Below are 19,903 nucleotides of genomic sequence, written 5' to 3'. Positions count from 1 at the left end.
CTTACCCGAAAGGGGCAAGGGCAGTAGGGGAGTGGTCAGTGTAGGGAGGTCCTTGCTTGATTTTGCTGCGATGGCGGTCAGGCAAGAACCCTGCATTGGAACTTCCTATAAACTGTAGCGGGTTTTCGGAAGCTAGTGGAACTTTGTAAAGGCCTCGTAGTGTTGCCCTGCCGCGCTTCCTAGGTAGAGGTGTATGGGATTCGCGACCCCTTGGCAGATGGGTAACATGACTTGTGGGTAAAGGGTACAACCTCTGCAGAGTGTAAAACTGGTATACTAGCCGAGCTCACGGTCATGAGCGGCTCAGGACTCTCTGATGTTTAAATTATGGAACTTAAATTCAATTTTGTCATTTGCATTGCATGGGTTTGTTATTAATTTTGTTCTATTACTTTACTTATGGTTTGGTATTTACTTACACTTAGTAACTGCTAATAAAATTTTGACCAACTACTTAAAAGCAATGCTCAGCTTTAACCCCTATCATTGATTAGCCTTACACATCACATGAACTCACACCTTTGTGAGTTTATGTCCACTGGTTCCCCACAACTTGTTGAGCTATGATCATGTGTGAGCTCACCCTTGCTGTCTCACACCCCCCACAGGAGAAGAGCAGGTGGTTCAGGAGGAGCCACAAGGCGAGGAGTATGATCTGATCTAGGTGGCGTTTCTCAGTTGACATTGGCGCCGACGATCCTTAGTTCGTTTTATCTTTATTATTTTATTTTGTAATAAGTCTTCCGCTATGTAATAAATACTCTGATGTTTTACGACATTTATCTCTATACTCTGTTATTATATATGTTGTCTTCTTGGCGCATGTATGAGATGCACCTGGCTTTGTTCCTTAAGGCCGGGTGTGACAGAAGTGGTATCAGAGGAAATGTTGACTGTAGGACGAAACCTAAATAGAAATGGACATCCCTTACCTACTTACCTTAATCTGATTCTTTCTATACTTACCTTATCTTGATCCTCTCTCACCTTTTGCTATTCTACTCTGACTAATCTTATCTCTTCTACTCTAAGACAAGATGGATTTCACACCTTGGAATCCTACCACTATGATCTTTTTAAGAGATAGGGAACCTAAGACAAATTTAAAACTATTTTCTTAAAAAAATGTTGTTTGATTGTGATGATGCTAAATGCCTGATTTGCTTCTTTGATTGATTGAATTATTATACAGGGACATCTTAGTATGTACCACCATAAGGTAATAAATTAGCTATGGTAGGTAAAATATTAATCTGCTTAGCTAATAAAATTCCCCAAAGTAACCTGATTTGTAAATACCTGCCTTGTCTGCTATTCTCTTACCATATGTATCTAACTCAGATGGTCAATACCAGGCGGGGTGGTGGAATTGATTTGCCTCCTAATCGACACACTCGGAGATGAATCCTCCTAATCCTCCACCAGGCGGAGTTGACCCACTGGTTGCTGCTCAGATGGCGGTGATGCAGCAAATGGCAGACACTATGGCTGATATGCGTGCCCAGATGCAGCAAGAACGCCAGGAGATGCGTCAGGAAAGAGAAGATATACGCCAGGAGTTGCGCCAGGAGCGAGATGAGATACGCCAGGAAAGGAGGGCACAACAACAGCTGCTGCAACAACAAATGCAACAGCAACAGCAGCAGCAACAGCAGCAACAAGTGCCACTGCCTCCACCACCACCACCAGTTCCACCCCGAGACAAGCATAGAGAGTTCATGAGTCATAAGCCACCTACATTCGCTAGCTCACCTGATCCACTGGACGCGGATGATTGGCTGAAGTCCGTTGAGAAGATGCTGAATATTGCACAATGTACTGACCGGGAGAAGGTTTTATATGCTTCTGGACGTCTGACAGGACCCGCTGCTGACTGGTGGGATTCCTATACTGCTGCCCACGATGTTGCTGATACTATCACTTGGGCAGAGTTCAGTACACAGTTCTGGAACTACCATATTCCAGCTGGTATGATAAAGATCAAGAAGAAGGAGTTTCTATCGCTGAAGCAAGGAAGTATGTCAGTCAGCGAGTACCGCGACAAATTTATTCAGCTATCCAGATATGCCCCTGAAGAAGTTGCTGAAGACGAGAGGAAGCATGAGCATTTTATTGAAGGACTTAATGGACCACTGCAGTATGCTCTAGTGGCACACACATTTCCATCATTTCAGAGACTGCTGGATAAGGCCCTGGCTATTGAACACAAGCGTGTTCAGCTGGGAGATTTGAAGAGAAAGGCTATATCTCAAGGACAAGGAAGCAGCAGTGTTCGTCCTCGCTACAGTTCACCACAGGGTACACCGACTCGACCAGGAGGACCGCGCCTAGTTCAGCAATCACCACTGAGGACTCCACCTCTTCGACAGGCTACCCCTACTGTCACCCCGACAAAGTTTTCAGGACAGAGTCCCGGCACTACTTGTTTCAAGTGTGGGAAGACTGGTCACTACGCAAATGTCTGCCCACAGAGGATTGCTACTACTCCAGTTCAGAACAGGCAGCAAACTCCAGGATCTGGCAAGGGATATTCTATTGCCAAAGTTAATCAAGTCAGCGTTGATGCTACTCCGGAGGGTGGGGACCTCGTAATTGGTATGTTTTATGTTAATGCCATTCCTGCAACCATATTATTTGATTCTGGTGCTACACATTCATTCATGTCTGCTAGATATGCCGACACAAATGAAATACCACTGCTAAATATGAGAAAACCCATGATAGTAATTACACCTAAAGGGCATGTTGAGGCGAATCAAATGACACGTAGATTGACATTGACCATTATGGGTAGAGAATTTGGAGCTACTGCTATAATATTAGAGTCAAGCAGTATAGATCTGATCCTTGGTATGTCATGGCTAAGAAAGGCAAAGGCCGTTATAGCATGTGGTAGAGGTACCGTAGAACTCACTACCACTAAAGGAGAAAGATTTCAAGTTAATATTGCAGTAACCTCCTCATCCATGCGTGCAATGTTCTTTATGCCTGAGGAGTTTGTTGGTGACAATATCCGGGTGGTTAGAGATTTTCCGGATGTCTTTCCAGAGGAGTTACCAGGGATGCCACCTGATAGAGAAGTTGAGTTTGTTATTGACCTCTTACCTGGAACCGCCCCTATTTCTAAACGGCCATATAGGATGTCCGTAGAGGAGTTGAAGGAACTTAAGAAGCAGTTAACTGAGTTACAAGATGCTGAGTACATTCGTCCGAGTTCCTCACCTTGGGGAGCGCCGGTCTTGTTTGTACAGAAGAAGGATGGATCGCAGTGGATGTGTGTAGATTATAGATCTCTTAATGATGTTACGGTGAAGAACAAGTATCTGTTGCCCCGTATTGAGGATTTATTTGATCAGATGAGAGGTGCTAGAGTATTCTCGAAGATTGATCTCCGATCGGGTTACCATCAGATGAGGATTAGACCATCGGATATTCCCAAGACGGCTTTCTCGACTCGATATGGATTATATGAGTTCACTGTGATGTCGTTTGGATTAACCAATGCACCAGCTTATTTTATGAACTTGATGAATAAGGTGTTTATGGAGTATTTGGACAGATTCGTCGTGGTATTCATCGACGATATTCTTATTTATTCCCAGAGTGATAGTGATCATGAGGAACATCTAAGGTTGGTGCTACAGAAGCTACGAGATAATCAACTCTATGCCAAGTTCAGCAAGTGCGAGTTTTGGATTGGCGAGGTGCCATTTCTTGTTCATATTATTTCTAATGGAGGAATATCAGTGGATCCTGCTAAGGTTAAGGAGATAATGGAGTGGAGAGTACCCACTACAGTTACTAAGATTCAGAGTTTCTTGGGATTAGCAGGCTATTATCGGAGATTTATTGAAGGATTTTCTAAGATTGCTAAGCCTATGACTTCGCTTTTGGAGAAAGGAAGAGAGTTTAAGTGGGACGAGAAGTGTCAAGACAGCTTTGATCAATTGAAGAAGAGGTTGATGTCGCCACCAGTATTGGTTATGCCAGACCTACAGAAAGGATTTGATATCTATTGTGATGCATGTGGCCAAGGCTTAGGATGTGTACTTATGCAAGAAGGACATGTGATTGCCTATGCGTCTCGTCAGTTACGGAAACATGAATTGAACTACCCCACTCATGACTTGGAATTGGCAGCCGTTGTGCATGCGCTTAAGATTTGGAGACATTATATCATGGGGACCAAGTGCCAAGTATATACGGATCATAAGAGTTTGAAGTATATATTCACTCAGAAGGATCTCAACCTTAGGCAACGCCGTTGGTTGGAGCTTATTAAGGATTATGATTTGGAGATTCACTATCACCCGGGCAAGGCAAATTTGGTTGCAGATGCCTTGAGTCGCAAGGAGCATGTTCATTCAGCTATTGTTGCCCAGCTACCCGACGAGATTGTTGAGGATTTCAGGAGACTTAACCTGGGGATAGTTGCTCATACTGAAGGAGTTACTATTGATGTGGAACCTACTTTGGAGCAAGAAATTCGTAAAGGTCAAATGGGTGATGCTAAAATAAAAGAGATCAAGGATCTAATTACTGAAGGTCGAGTTCCGGAATTCACGGAAGATGAGCAAGGCACTGTATGGTTCAAGAACAGGATGTGTGTTCCTGATATTGAAAGCCTTCGAGAGACTATATTGAAAGAGGCCCATGATTCGGATTATTCTATTCATCCTGGTAGTACTAAGATGTATCAGGATTTGAAGCGGAAGTATTGGTGGTATGGATTGAAAAGAGATGTAGCTGCACATGTGGCTATGTGCGATGTATGTCAAAGAGTTAAGGCTGAACACCAGAGGCCAGCTGGACTGCTGCATCCACTGAAGATACCCGAGTGGAAATGGGAAGAGATTGGTATGGATTTCATCACTGGATTGCCTCGCACCCAGAAAGGATATGATGCTATATGGGTGATTGTGGATAGATTGACTAAAGTGGCTCACTTTATTCCTGTGAAGACTACTTACAAAGGTTCTCAGCTAGCAGAGTTATATATGGCTCGGATTGTGTGTTTGCATGGAGTGCCAAAGAAGATCATGTCTGATCGAGGTTCGCAGTTTACCTCAAGATTTTGGAGAAGCTTTCATGAGAACATGAGCACGAAGTTGAATTTTAGTACAGCCTATCACCCTCAGACTGATGGATAGACTGAAAGGACCAATCAAGTATTGGAAGATATGTTGAGAGCATGTGCACTTCAGCATGGAGGAAGTTGGGATAAAAGTCTACCGTATGCTGAGTTCTCATACAACAATAGTTATCAGGCCAGTCTGAAAATGTCACCTTTTGAAGCTTTATATGGGAGGAAGTGCAGGACTCCTCTATATTGGGATCAGACTGGAGAGAGACAGTTCTTCGGGCCTGAACTGATACAAGAAGCAGAAGAACAAGTCCGTATAATTTGAGAGAATTTGAGGGTGGCTCAAATCAGGCAAAAGAGCTATGCTGATAATAGAAGGAGGCCACTGGAATTTGAAGAAGGAGATTATGTGTACCTCAAGGTGTCACCACTGCGTGGAATGAGGAGATTCAAAGTTAAGGGCAAATTATCCCCTCGCTATATTGGACCATTCTTGATCTTTAGGAGAGTTGGAGAGATGGCATACCAACTCGAGTTACCCGCTACTTTATCAGATGTGCATAATGTGTTCCACGTATCTCAACTAAAGAAGTGTCTCCGTGTCCCTGAGGAACAGTTACCCATGGAAGAGCTCAGTGTTCAAGGTGATTTGACTTACACGGAGTACCCGATCAAGATTTTGGATACATTGACTAGAGTTACAAGAAATAAGGTGATAAAGATGTGCAAAGTCCAATGGAGTCACCACGGTGAAGATGAAGCAACTTGGGAAAGAGAAGAAGAGCTTCGCATAGATTTTCCCCACCTTTTCCCTCGTTCTTCTTAAATCTCGAGGACGAGATTATTTTTAAGGGGGGTAGGATTTGTAACACCCACTTTGTAATTTGCTAAGAATAATACCAATAGAGAAACAATTTCTCTTTATGTGAGTTTGATCTTTATGTATCATCACTTGTGAACACCATATTCAAAAAAAATAAATAATTAATTAATAAAAGGATATACCATTAAATTGTGCATCATGCTGAGGTTTTATTTGGTGTGCATTTTGTGACAACATAAAAATAATGTGACAAGAAATATATTAAAGCCCAAAGTGGAATTTAAGAGCTAAAAGGAATTTTAGAATTTGAGAAAAGAGGAGAAAAAGTACTAGATAAATATAAATAAAATATGATTAATCAAATAATTGCACTTGAGCATACTATATTATAAACTTATATTTTTGGTTAAGGAATAAACTTCACAACAGCACTTGAATTCAAAATTTGAAAAACATAAACTTAGGAAAGAAAAGAAAACAGAAAATAAAAAGGAGAAAAGAATAAAACTTTAATTGGGCCGGCAGACTCCCATTTTGGCCCACTAGGGCTTTCCACTGCACGCAGCCCATCTCCTTCCCTCCCCTTTTCTTTATTCCTGGCGCTTACATGTGGACCCGGTCTGTCAGCCGTGCGGCGCGTGCCTCTTCACTGGTGGCTGGGGCCCACATGTCGGGTTCATCTCCTTCACCGAAGCTTGCGCTAACAGAACGCGGCTGCCGCGCGGATCTCGCGGGTGTAGCATGGCCTCTCCCTCTTCTTCGGGGCGTTCGTGGGGGATACCGTTGACGAGACCTCCCTTCGATTACTTAGGGCCGGGTCGCAGATCCCTGCATTCTACCCGAGGTCATCGCGCTCCATCCCTACCGAATCTCCAGCCTCTAGTTCTCGCTCAGATCGCAGGCACTTACGGCCTCGCCGTGGCCTTGTTCCGGCGCCCCCACCTCCATACTCGGCCATCCTCATCCCCTCCAAACTCTACGCAGTCACGAGCCTCACCTTACGGAGAGAACTTCGTGTGCGCCTCATCCGGTGACTGCGGAATCCGCCGCGCGGGGGAGGACCCCGATTCGGTGTCATTGCGCCCTCTGCAACCGGGCCAGGGAGCTTCTCCATGTCGCGCTGGACTTGACCATGGCCATAGTTGAGTGATGCCGCGCTCCTGACTACGGGGATTGCTTGCCGGGTCCTCGCTGCCGCCCCTCTCCGTGGTCGGACAACACCGTGCCTCGATCGACTGATGGTGAGCTTCCACCCTGTTCGTCGTTCCCTTCTCCACGATATGCTCTACCGAATCGAAGAATAGCGTAGCCGAGCCCTAGGATTACGGCGCAGGCATGGCGCCGCCGTGCCGGAGCAAGCGCTCCGCCGCGGCTTGGGTCAGGATTGGGCGAACGTGCCAGGACCGTTGGATTGTGCGTGTGCGGGCGAGATTTAGGGTGGCTTACCGGTTCGCTTGCAACGTTGGATCGACGATGGATGGATAGGATTAGAGCTCCATTTCATTAAATCTTGGCCGTCGATCTCCGATCGGGCGGTGGGTATCATGTACCGCTTCAGTGAAGATTAGATCTAATCTGCGCCCTAGAATTCTAATCGAACGGCCCACGTTAGTCCATACCCCTTCGCGGGTCAGATTTATTAAAGAGACCCTGGACCTTTTGGAAATAGAACCCGCCATCCAGAGCACAGCGCTCTGAGTCTCGGGTTATTTGTTAAACAGCCCCCTGTGCTTAACTGAAATTGAGGCCCAGTCCAGAGCAGTGTAAAACCAGAGAAAATAATTTATAAATGGATTTTTAATAGGAAAATAATTACTAAAACTTTATAAATTCATAGAAAATTCATACTAACTCCAAATTAATCCATTCCAGTTCCTAAAATTTTGTAATTTTATTCTCTATCACCTAGAGCCTCTGTTTTATCATGACAACAGTAAGAAAATTAACCTCACACTTAATCTTACTTAAAGCACATAAAACCTTTGAAAATCCATAACTTAAATTCTATAACTCCAAAAATTATGATTCCTATTCCTAGGATTTTATTTTAATATGTAGATTATTACTGTGTATTTTATTTATATGTTTGGTGTAATGTTAATTTCTCTATATACACTATGCTTGTTTGTATTGTGGCAAGTAGAAGAGCCCGTTGCTGAGGATCCTGGTGAGCAGCAGGTTGAAGTAGCTAAGCAGGAGCTCATTGAAGGCAAGTTGTGCCCTTGACCACTTTTTACCTAATAATGTTCTTTAATATCACTTATCTATGCATAGGTTAATTTTGATGGGACCCAATAGGTCACCCTAGATTGTTTATCTCATTACCTTGTTTACCCCTGAATCACTTGGGTAGTTTGCTATTGCTTTATATGGTTTTGGGACAATCATTTATTACCTCTATGTTCTAATTATTTTTGTTATTCTATTTATGTTCATGTTGAGATCATTAATGTTAATTGGAACATAGAGCTTAACTTGAGAACCACGTGCCACCACAAGGGTTTAATGGGACGCCCTTGGCTGACTAATTAGGAAAGCTAGTGGAAGACTACCTTACCCAAAAGGGGCAAGGGCAGTAGGGGAGTGGTCAGTGTAGGGAGGTCCTTGCTTGATTTTGCTGCGATGGCGGTCAGGCAAGAACCCTGCATTGGAACTTCCTATAAACTGTAGCGGGTTTTCGGAAGCTAGTGGAACTTTGTAAAGGCCTCGTAGTGTTGCCCTGCCGCGCTTCCTAGGTAGAGGTGTATGGGATTCGCGACCCCTTGGCAGATGGGTAACATGACTTGTGGGTAAAGGGTACAACCTCTTCAAAGTGTAAAACTGGTATACTAGCTGAGCTCACGGTCATGAGCGGCTCAGGACTCTCTGATGTTTAAATTATGGAACTTAAATTCAATTTTGTCATTTGCATTGCATGGGTTTGTTATTAATTTTGTTCTATTACTTTACTTATGGTTTGGTATTTACTTACACTTAGTAACTGCTAATAAAATTTTGACCAACTACTTAAAAGCAATGCTCAGCTTTAACCCCTATCATTGATTAGCCTTACACATCACATGAACTCACACCTTTGTGAGTTTATGTCCACTGGTTCCCCACAACTTGTTGAGCTATGATCATGTGTGAGCTCACCCTTGCTGTCTCACACCCCCCACAGGAGAAGAGCAGGTGGTTCAGAAGGAGCCACAAGGCGAGGAGTATGATCTGATCTAGGTGGCGTTTCTCAGTTGACATTGGCGCCGACGATCCTTAGTTCGTTTTATCTTTATTATTTTATTTTGTAATAAGTCTTCCGCTATGTAATAAATACTCTGATGTTTTACGACATTTATCTCTATACTCTGTTATTATATATGTTGTCTTCTTGGCGCATGTATGAGATGCACCTGGCTTTGTTCCTTAAGGCCGGGTGTGACAATCCCTTACAGGGGTACTCAAGTTAAATTGTTTGGGTTGCAATCTTCTAAAGGACATTGTTCTCTGATTGAGGTGTGCCATTTGACTGAGTTAAATGAGAAGGACCAGACTATCATTTCTGAGTTGTCTGGTGATCTACAGTCACTGCTTCTGCGCTATCAGTCTGTATTTGCAGTGCCAACTGGTTTGCCGCCCACCAGGGATTGTGATCACCATATTGCATTGTTGCCAGGTGCACAACCTTTTCATATGCGACCTTATAGGTATGCTCCTGCATTGAAGTCTGAGATCGAAAAGCACGTGACAGAGATGTTGGATGCTCGAATTATTCAGCCAAGCCAAAGTGAGTTCTCTTCTTCAGTGATTCTAGTCAAAAAGATGGACAACACTTACAGGTTTTGTGTGGATTATCGTCACCTTAATGCCCTCACAGTCAAAACCATATTTCCTGTTCCAGTCATTGATGAGTTCCTTGATGAGTTGCATGGGGCTGCTTGGTTTTCAACTCTGGATTTACGAGCTGGGTTTCACCAAATTCGAATGGCTCCTCAAGACCAGCATAAGACAGCCTTCCAAACTCATCATGGACATTATGAGTTTCGAGTAATGTCGTTTGGGCTTACGGGGGCACCTGCGACGTTTCAAGGGGCCATGAATAAGACCTTGCAGCCTTTGCTTCGCAAATGTGCCTTGGTATTTTTTGATGATATCTTGGTTTATAGCCCTACGTGGGAGGTTCATCTCCAACATATTGAGCAGGTGTTACAGTTGTTGCTCAAGGATTCTTGGCAGGTCAAGTTGTCCAAATGCACCTTTGGTCAACAGGAAATTGCTTATTTGGGACATGTTATCAGCCAAGCTGGGGTATCTACTGATCCGTCCAAGGTGTCTACTGTTGTGTCGTGGCCAGTACCTGTGACTTGCAAGGAATTAAGGGGATTTTTGGGCCTAGCAGGCCACTACAGGAAGTTTGTAAAGATTTTTGGAATTATTGCCAAACCATTAACTTCATTGCTTAAGAAGCATGCTGTCTTTGTGTGGACTGATGTTCAGGAATCAGCCTTTCAGTCTCTTAAGCAAGCGTTATCTTCAGCTCCTGTATTAGCGTTGCCTGATTTTCATAAACCATTTGCCATAGAAACTGATGCCTCTGGTACTGGAGTGGGGGCTGTTCTGCAGCAGGAGGGTCATCCATTGGCATTTGTGAGCAAGGCCCTGGGAATGACAAATATGGGATTATCTGCCTATGAGAAGGAATATTTGGCAATTCTGTTGGCAGTCGACCAGTGGCATTCATATTTACAGCATACTGAATTTGTTATTTACACTGATCATCGCAGTTTGTCTCATCTCAACGAGCAGAGACTCCATACTCAATGGCAACAAAAAGTATTCACCAAGTTGTTGGGTCTTCATTATCGGATTGTTTATAAAAAAGGGGTAGATAATTCAGCTGCTGATGCGTTGTCTCGCCGGCCACATGAGGATGGCGAATGTGTTGCTATTTCTGTGTCCACTCCGACATGGTTACAGGAGGTGATTGCAGGTTACCAACAAGATCCTGAGGCCTTAAAGCTCCTCACTGTTTTAGCAGTGTCAGCTCAACCTCCTTATACTCTCCAGGATGGTGTTATTCGGTACAAAAACAGAGTTTGGTTAGGACAGAATACTAACCTTCAGACTACTGTGATCGGTGCATTACATAGCAGTGCTATTGGTGGTCACTCAGGATTTCCTGTTACTTATGCTCGAGTGAAGCAACTCTTTTATTGGCCACGCATGAGACTTCTGTGCGCGAATTTGTCGTAGCTTGTCAAGTGTGTCATCAGGCTAAACCTGACAGGTCTCGATATCCTGGATTACTTCAGCCATTGCCGGTTCCTTCCCAAGCATGGCAAGCAATTTCGCTGGATTTTATTGAGGGGCTGCCACAGTCTAGATCTTACAATACTATCTTGGTGGTAGTTGATCGCTTGACCAAGTATGCTCATTTTGTGCCGTTGCGTCATCCGTTTACTGCACTAAAGGTCGCCCAGGTATTCATGGCAGCTGTGTATCGACTTCATGGTATGCCAGAATCGATTGTGTCGGATCGCGACAGAATTTTCACTAGCAACTTATGGAAAGAATTATTTCAGCTATCAGGCACCTAGTTGCAGATGAGTTCGGCGTACCATCCTCAGACGGACGGACAGACAGAGCGCGTCAATCAATGTCTTGAGACGTATTTGCGCAGCTTTGTTCAGGCTTGCCCTTCTAAGTGGAATTCATGGTTGTCAGTTGCTGAATATTGGTATAATTGTTGTTTCCATTCTTCATTGGGTAAATCTCCTTTTGAGGTATTGTATGGAAGGCAGCCTCGCCATTTCGGTTTGACTATTGATGATTCAGTCGCTCATTCGGATTTGAGTGCTTGGTTGTCGCAACGTGAGCTTATGATGCGTGTGGTTCAGCACAATCTGCTCCGGGCTCAACAGCGTATGAAGAATCAGGCGGATAAATCCAGGTCTGAGAGGGAGTTCCAAGTTGGTGATATGGTATATTTGAAGTTGCAGCTGTATATTCAATCCTCAGTGGCTGTTCGGGCAAATCATAAGCTTTCATACAAGTATTTTGGACCTTATGAAGTGCTGCAACGTGTGGGCGCTGTTGCTTATAAACTGAAGCTACCGGATTCTTCTCATGTGCATCTGGTGTTCCATGTGTCCCAGTTGAAACCTTCTGTCAAACAACATGCGTTGGTGAGTGCATCTCTTCCCTCAGTGCCTGACGCTCTTCGTGTTCCTGTCCAAGTGCTGCAGCGTCGAGTGGTTTCCCGCGGAGGTGCTTCTATCGATCAGGTTTTGATCAGGTGGTCGGGGTGTGATGCTGCTATGGATTCTTGGGAAGATGAATGTGATGTCCGTCATCGCTTTCCATGTGCGGTCGCTTGGGGGCAAGCGTCCTTTCAAGACAGGGGGAATGTCAGCAGACAACATGTGAGCCAACATGTTGACGAGGTGCAACAGCCGGATGGAGTTCTGATGGAAGATGTAAAGGCTGCGGAAATGGGCCAAGACGATGTCGAAGATGGAATTATCAGACTGGGCCGTCGTGTTCGCAAGCCCAATACAAGATACCCGTCGTCTTGCTGGACGCGCTGAGTCAGCCGTCATGTAAAGGGCAGCTTAAATACTGTGAACGGGAGTTAGAGAGAACTAAGAAAGAAATTACCAACAGCTATTCCTATTATTTCCATTTGTTTCCTTTGTAGTTAGCCAGTAGACAGTTACAGAGTTGCTGAAGACGATGCCAAATATGCAAACATCTCATGATGCCTGTGGGTTTCTTTGGTTCAAAAATTGTCCTATATGATGCTTTCTTTTAAAGTAGTCAACTGGATGCTACACTTGTATATTTAGAGGTGAAAGGTAAATTAGACTATCTCTAAAAATGACACGGTTAAGTATTTTCCACATCCTTTTCTTTTTCTTATGTTATCTAAAAATTGTCTTTAAGCGCTTCTTTTCTTTACTATATTAAAGCACAATATCAACTGCCGTTCCGCGTCAATTTTTTCAAAAAACCCCTATATTTTTTTGAATCAGCATGCACTCCTATAATCTCTTCTCTACTATTATGATAGAAGAGTTTATGTAAAAACTAAGTTGAAATTATGTATAAGTTAGTGTTTGAACCATATATTTTGTGATTTATTAAAACAAAATTTATCATATGTCATATATGTAAAAACCGTAACAATGCACAGACATATGACTAGTAGACTATTACATTCGCATTGCCGAGTCCTTCCACCAACCAAGACGAGATTCGATCCTAAAAATATCGTAAATTATTTCTTTTGTGTTTTGTTGTCTTCATGTTCTTCTTGCGATTTCCTGTGGTTTATGCTTCGACCTCCATCTGTTTAGAGCGTTTATTTTGCGTCGTTTGTGCGCGCTTAGTGTGGAAGCCGATTTGCCTGATCCGTCGTTTTGGGGGTCCTCAGTGGGATTTCCGTTGAATCAGGTGATGATATAGTGAAAAAATGTTATTTAGTTAACCCGTTCGCTGTTAAAGTCACCAAAAATTGGCTTTGTAGGCGTTAGAGTTTTCATTCCAAATTTATTTGGTCCTATACATATACTATATCAATCTTTTTTCTATTTCCCATAGCTAAAACAGAAATAATATGCCTTACATAATATCAGGATGTAGAAATCAGGAATGAGAAACTACAATTTGATTTTTATGTATCTGACCCAAATAAATAAATCTAGCAAACCAGAAATATTTTTCTAATTTCTTGATTCCATGTTAATTTTTTGTATCGAATTTTTTTTCTAGACTTCAAATATGAATTATTCTTTTTTAGATTTTATGCTAAAGAATGTCTTTTAGATAATCCTAATCGCTTGTTTTTAGTTAGATATTATATTCTTATTTGTTGTTTAGTAACTTCTACACATGTTTTATATGTTGCATGACTTTTTATATTGCTATAGATTGTTCGATATTTAGAGGGTGTTTGGCTTCTAGGGACTAATTTTTTGTCCCTCCATTTTAGTCCCTAAATTGCTAATCACAGAAACTAAAATAGAGATAATACCTTTTTTAGTCCATGTGTTCGACAATTTAGTGACTAAAATGGATTAAAGAATTAGTCAACCAAACCCCCTTATTAGGGAGATATGCAATTACTATATATATAGTGTAGGGAGCAAAGCTGATCTTCCAATATGTCTATATTATTATTATATTAAATCTCAGCCGCTAGATCTGATTTCAACATACAGCAATAGGACATCGTTGATATTTTGCGCTTTGTATCCACACAGACCGAGGGCATGAGGGGGCCCGTGAGAAATAAGATCCTCCCATGGACAAGGACGAGTAGGAGACTGCATGAGCAGCAAATGCTCATGCATTCGTCAGTAGCAGGTTTCCAAGGTTTCCTGCATTCGTCAGTAGAGGCCATTACTGTTTGTGTTCTGCATCAACTCGACGTTGATATGTATGAAGATTGAATGAAGAGGAACGGAACATGAACGTCCACCGATGAAACTGAACCTGCTGAGCAGAAGGCCATGACCAAGGACCTAAAGGGCTACAGTGGCTTCAAGATGTTGCAAGCTGTCCAACCCAGAATGCCATGAATCATGAATGTGATCGCTATATTAAGGCCCCGTTTGACTCCATTAGTCATAGACTAAAGTTTAGTCACTACTTTGTTTGGTTGTAAAACAGATTCTAAATACATTAAATACAACACATAAATACTAAAATATCCATTTTCTTGTTTTTGTGTATGACGCTAGTTTTCTAGGCAAGGCAAGGACAATTAGAGTAAATGTTGTGATTTGGTCCTTTTTAGCACTCATGTGAGAGCCTATAAAGACTAAAGCCAATTAGTCCTAATTCAGTCATTCGTTTGGCAAAATAGGGAGTAAAAATCAGAGACTAAAGATCAGTCTCTCTAACCAAACAGGGCTTAACTGTCATAAACACCTGAAGAACAAAAGGTGCGTGTTGTGTTCATAAGTTCATATGGCACTTAAGCAGCTACAAACAAGCATTAACTCCGTTCGCAAATATATGACACCATTGACTTTTAAAAAAAATAGTCACTCTCTTATTCAAAATATTTATTTAAAAAAAATAAAATTTTAAGTCAAACATAAACTAAGTGATAAAATAAATGGCAACTCTTTATTTTTTGAATAAGACGAGTGGTCAAAGTTTTTAAAAAAGTCAACGGTGTCATATATTTATGAACTGAGGATACTTTCAGACCGTTCAGTCCTTCCTTGAGGCTATGATTAAATCATACATAATGATGCATACATCCTACTATTCATAAAGAAACGACGCCAGCGAGGGTGACTGTCTGTGCGAGGCTGGCGAACATCAAAGATGGGGTAAATACAGTAAAAGCAACCTGTTAGCGATTTAACACAAACTTTATCTAAATTAGTTCACTCCGTAGAGACAAAAAAAGAATATATTAAGAAAAAAATTAAAAAAATCGATCTACGGGATAAGATAGCCCCGAGTATTGTATAAAGAAAAATTTCTCACACAGGATTGAGAAAACCCGACAGCGGCATCGAAGCCCATATGAGAATGAGACCGGGGTTAAGCCTTAGAGCTGTGCTTTGGCGTGAGACAGTCGAGATGATTTTTTAACCACAGCTGAAATTCGTTCCCACGGAGGTCTAACCCAGAATCTGAGGAGTGTTACTTAGACCACTTATCGAACTCGGCTAAAGGCTCTTTCGCAAAAAAAAAAGAAGACAATCTTGGATGCTGCTGTTGGCCGGCGGCACTTTGCAAGAGAATCAATATGGTTCTTTGATGCTTCAATTTGAACATCAACATGCCCCTAATTCCAAGTTTTGACGTCAGCACGTAAGCATTTTTTTCTTTGATTGGAAAACCTTGAAGGGCTAGTTTGGAACCTTATTTTTTCAAAGTATTTTCATTTTCAAGAGAAATTAGTTCATTTTACCATAGGAAAATAGAAATTACTTGAAAAAATGGAGTTCCCAAACTAGCCCGAAGCGGAGAAAAGTTGGAAAGAAGAAAAGAGAGCAGAGAAAAGTATAGAGATTTAGTCATACCTTCCATGTTCCCATGGTCTGATACACAGCATGACATCCTTGTCTGCAAGAACTGCACTGACTGGAATAACTCCAACACAGAATCTGTAGAGCAAAGACAACTTGAAACCATAAGTGTGGTTGCATACTCTGAAGCAAAATGGGGAAGTGACCAACAGATACTTACGTAATGAGTATAGTTAATAAACAAGAGTGTAGTAGAAAAGAAACCACCATGTCAGCTATTTGTTTTCCCAATCACATGCCAGCATTTTACCAGTTCTAGTTACGCCAAATTGGATCTCATCAGCAATCATCAAAACGTTGTGTTTAGAACAAAAGTCTCTCACACCTTTCAAATAGCCATCTGATGGGATTACTACCTACATGTACAACATGAAATGAAGATCAAATTCAAAAAAAGTTAAAATAAAAAAAATTTAACCATCAATGGTAACTGAAACAAAACACCAAGAAGTGCCATAAAATCAAACCAAAACTATATATTTGAAATCAACTTGTTCCTGGTTCACTTTACCACCAGTCCACCGCAGCTAGCAAAGTGAGAAATCATCCAAACCAGACGAACCAAACATATAATAGTTAGTTAAAATACGTTAAACCAAATGGATGGTATGTGACAAATTCCAGGAAAAATTTTCATAAAACTTTATGAGCTTATAGTGATTAAAAACATGGGCTTATTATCTATGTGTTTGCACTAACACCTACTCCCTCCGTCATAAATTAAAATTTATTTTAGATTATTAATAGGTTCATACAATACTTGAATATGAGATGAGTTTTTCACCCATAATGAATACGAGGATAGGTACGGAGATGAATAACTAGGGTGCTATAACCCGGTCATTGACATTTTGTACAGTACAGGTGATGGCGGGTTGTTTTTCTACAAATCCAAGGACCTTTCTGCGAAATGTTTTCCGTGGATCGCTTTCCAAGCAGCAATCCCGTGTAGGTTTTAATAAGAAGAAGAAATGCCCCGCGACCCACGTCCCCTCCGGCCCTCCCTCTATCTTTCGCTCGCTCTCGGCGACAGCTGGGTGACCGTCGTCGCCGCCGCCCTTCTCCAGGTGCCCAGGTCTTCGCAGGTCCCTTTGCCGCCTCTTCGCCGCCGACGAGCACCAGCCAGGTATGCGCACCCCTTCTCGGTCCTTCCTGCTGCGCGAAACCGAGCGCCCGAACCCTAATTTGAGCTATCTGTATTCGGATCTAACCCAATTACAAGAGCGCGCATGTATTATGGCTCCTAGCTTCCATTTTTTACACATGCATGTCCTTTGCTGGGCCCGCCCCTGTCCGAACCCTAACCTAAGCTATTTGGATCTGATTTAGTTACGAGTATATATGTGTATTTGCATCTATTTGGATCTTGCGGTTCCTAAGGATAACGGCTGAGATGTCGTTTATGAAGGTGCTCGATGTTTTGATTGTTTTCTCCACCACATCCTAAGCTATGTCTTCTATAATAACTCTCTTATATAATAAGTATCACACAAAAAAATTCCCTATAATGTTTACGTAATTTGCACATCATCGTTTATTGTAAAGTAACTCAAATACGTAACAGAGCGTGCCCAAGGGTGCACGCTTGCTACTAGTATGTATTAGCCACCACACAGATTACAGTAGACTTCATTGTATGCATCTGTTGCAGTGGAGTCATTGTATGCATCTGTTGTGTGTATTGTTGCCTTGTGGCTTGTTACTTACAGCTACAACTGAATATGTCTGTACATCTCAAGGTTGTTTAGGAGACTTAATTACTGTAATTTGGGTTGGTTTGAAGGAAGAAAAGAAGCTGAACCATGGGGAAGAGAAAGTCAGCTGCTAAGCCACCTCCTAAGAAGCGGATGGACAAGCTTGACACTGTATTTTCCTGCCCATTTGCAACCACGGGAGTAGTTTTGAGTGCCGAATGTGAGTATCATTTTCCAAGCTTTTCTGTTTAGCTTTTGATGCTAGATTTAGTATCACATTCAGAATTTTTTACTTGATTTCTCTCTTTTATCCAGTGACATGAAGAATCTGATTGGCGAAGCATCTTGTAGAATCTGTCAGGAAAACTTCAGCACAACTATTAATGGTATGCCAAACCTATGTATAAAATTGTACTGGTTGCTCCTAATTTCACTTCTATGAACTGTACTAATTTGCATCGAAGAAAGTTTGGTCCCAAACAACTCGTGAACTCGTTTTCTTATTATTGGGCTGATGGACAAGGCAACGTGAAATTTTTCATGGTACCTGGGAACAGAACATAGCCTACAAACTGCAGAACCATTCCCATTTCATCTTGTAGTCTTGTCTTGCTAATAATGGACTTTGTGGGTTGTCTGTTCCCTGTGTAATTCATTTGACCATGATAGTTCTTGATCATGTGATATCATAGAATGTGTCAAAAACTTCATCACATCAAAATTAAAACTGGATAGAACACTATACATAGGTAATAGTAGAATTAAATGTTAAGAAGTATTTCTTTATGTTTATTTTAATTACTAATTGTTTTACGTGATGTCTTTTCTTGCAGCACTCACTGAGCCTATTGATATGTAAGTCAATCATGTCAATCTTTGCAAATTAGTGAAAAATCTGTGATGTTTATCCTCAACTGGAACTGAGCTGGAATCCTTTTCTTTTCCTCACAGATATAGTGAATGGATTGATGAGTGTGAACGTGTTAACACTGTTGAAGGCGACGATGATGCGTGAGCTTGCCCCATGCGGATGAAACTGTTACCTACAATCGTAATGTAATGTGCTGGTATTCTCGAATGCCATAGCCCATAGTCAGCCATGGCTTGGAATAACGTAGTGGCTGACTGATATGCCAGTAGGCACCTTATCTAGTACTTACAGAACTACAAAAAGTTTGTACTATACATGTATGGACAACCTTATAAGTGGCTATGTGTGTACCTATCCTAACGCTCATCCCAGATGGTGTATCGGCGTTTTTCTGTGAGATTGTTTTCAAGCAAGGGTTGTTCATTCATTGGGTCTTCTCAGGACAAAGAGAATTATGCTACAGTCAACCAGATGGCCGCTGTTGCGCCGACAATACAGGGGTCATCCAGTTCATTTTAAGGGCTTTGTAGAGCAAATGCAACCAGAATATAATTTGCAGCTAAAGATATTCATAGGTAGAATTGTTTTCAGTTCATTCAACGCTGAAAGCAGTTTCGGTTTGGAGGCTGAGCTTTGGATCATTGGATGGCACTTGGCAGCTTTGGCACCTGGAGTACCGCTCATTAGTTTTTCATCAAGTCGTTTATTTCTTGTGCACATTGCTGGAGTGGAGACTCGGAGATCGAGATCAAGACTGTACGCATCATAAACCGATCAGTGTATTCTTAGTGTATTCTTCGTAGTAGAAAATAAGCAGCAGCAGGTATAGCTGCTTTACGCTATTTCCAATCATCCCGTTGATATATTCCCTTATCTATATTTTCTACTATATTTTAGTACCACACCTTAAAAGATTCTCCCGTACATAAAAGACGTCTTCAACCATTCCTTCTAAACAACCCCCCTTATATAATACTCTTCTGTTCCAATTTATAATTCGTTTAACTTTTTTACCTCAAATTTAATAGACTTGTCTTATTTAAAAAATCATAATTATTATTAATTTTTGACGTGATATTGTGTAGCATATAATATACTTTAAATATGATTTTGAATTTTTCGCAAGAAAATTGAATAGGACGAGCAAGCCAAACAAATTATAATTTAGGACGGAAAGAGTATAACTCAATTATTTAATATTATCTCTTTAGAGGAAGAAGTAGGGAAAATCAATCTTTCTTTATTTTTGGTTTTGGATTACCAATCCATTTAATCAAGCTTTATTTATTTTTCAGTTCTCGACAACGAACCCTTTTTAAATGTAGTTGGGAGAATTTACCTAAGAAATAGGTACAAAAAATGAAAAGGCTGAAATGTGGGAATATAATTTATACCAATACTGACTAT

At 41.6% G+C, this 19,903-nt stretch overlaps 1 pseudogene; it reads left to right on the top strand.

Annotated features, from left to right (window-relative positions):
• Window positions 1-17,718: 17,718 nt before the first annotated feature.
• Window positions 17,719-18,923, top strand: LOC103635600 (transcription elongation factor 1 homolog; annotated as a pseudogene).
• Window positions 18,924-19,903: the final 980 nt, after the last annotated feature.

Source organism: Zea mays, chromosome 8 (genome assembly GCF_902167145.1).
Source record: "Zea mays cultivar B73 chromosome 8, Zm-B73-REFERENCE-NAM-5.0, whole genome shotgun sequence".
In the NCBI taxonomy this organism is placed as follows: domain Eukaryota; kingdom Viridiplantae; phylum Streptophyta; class Magnoliopsida; order Poales; family Poaceae; genus Zea; species Zea mays.
This window is presented reverse-complemented; position numbering and strand designations above follow the sequence as displayed.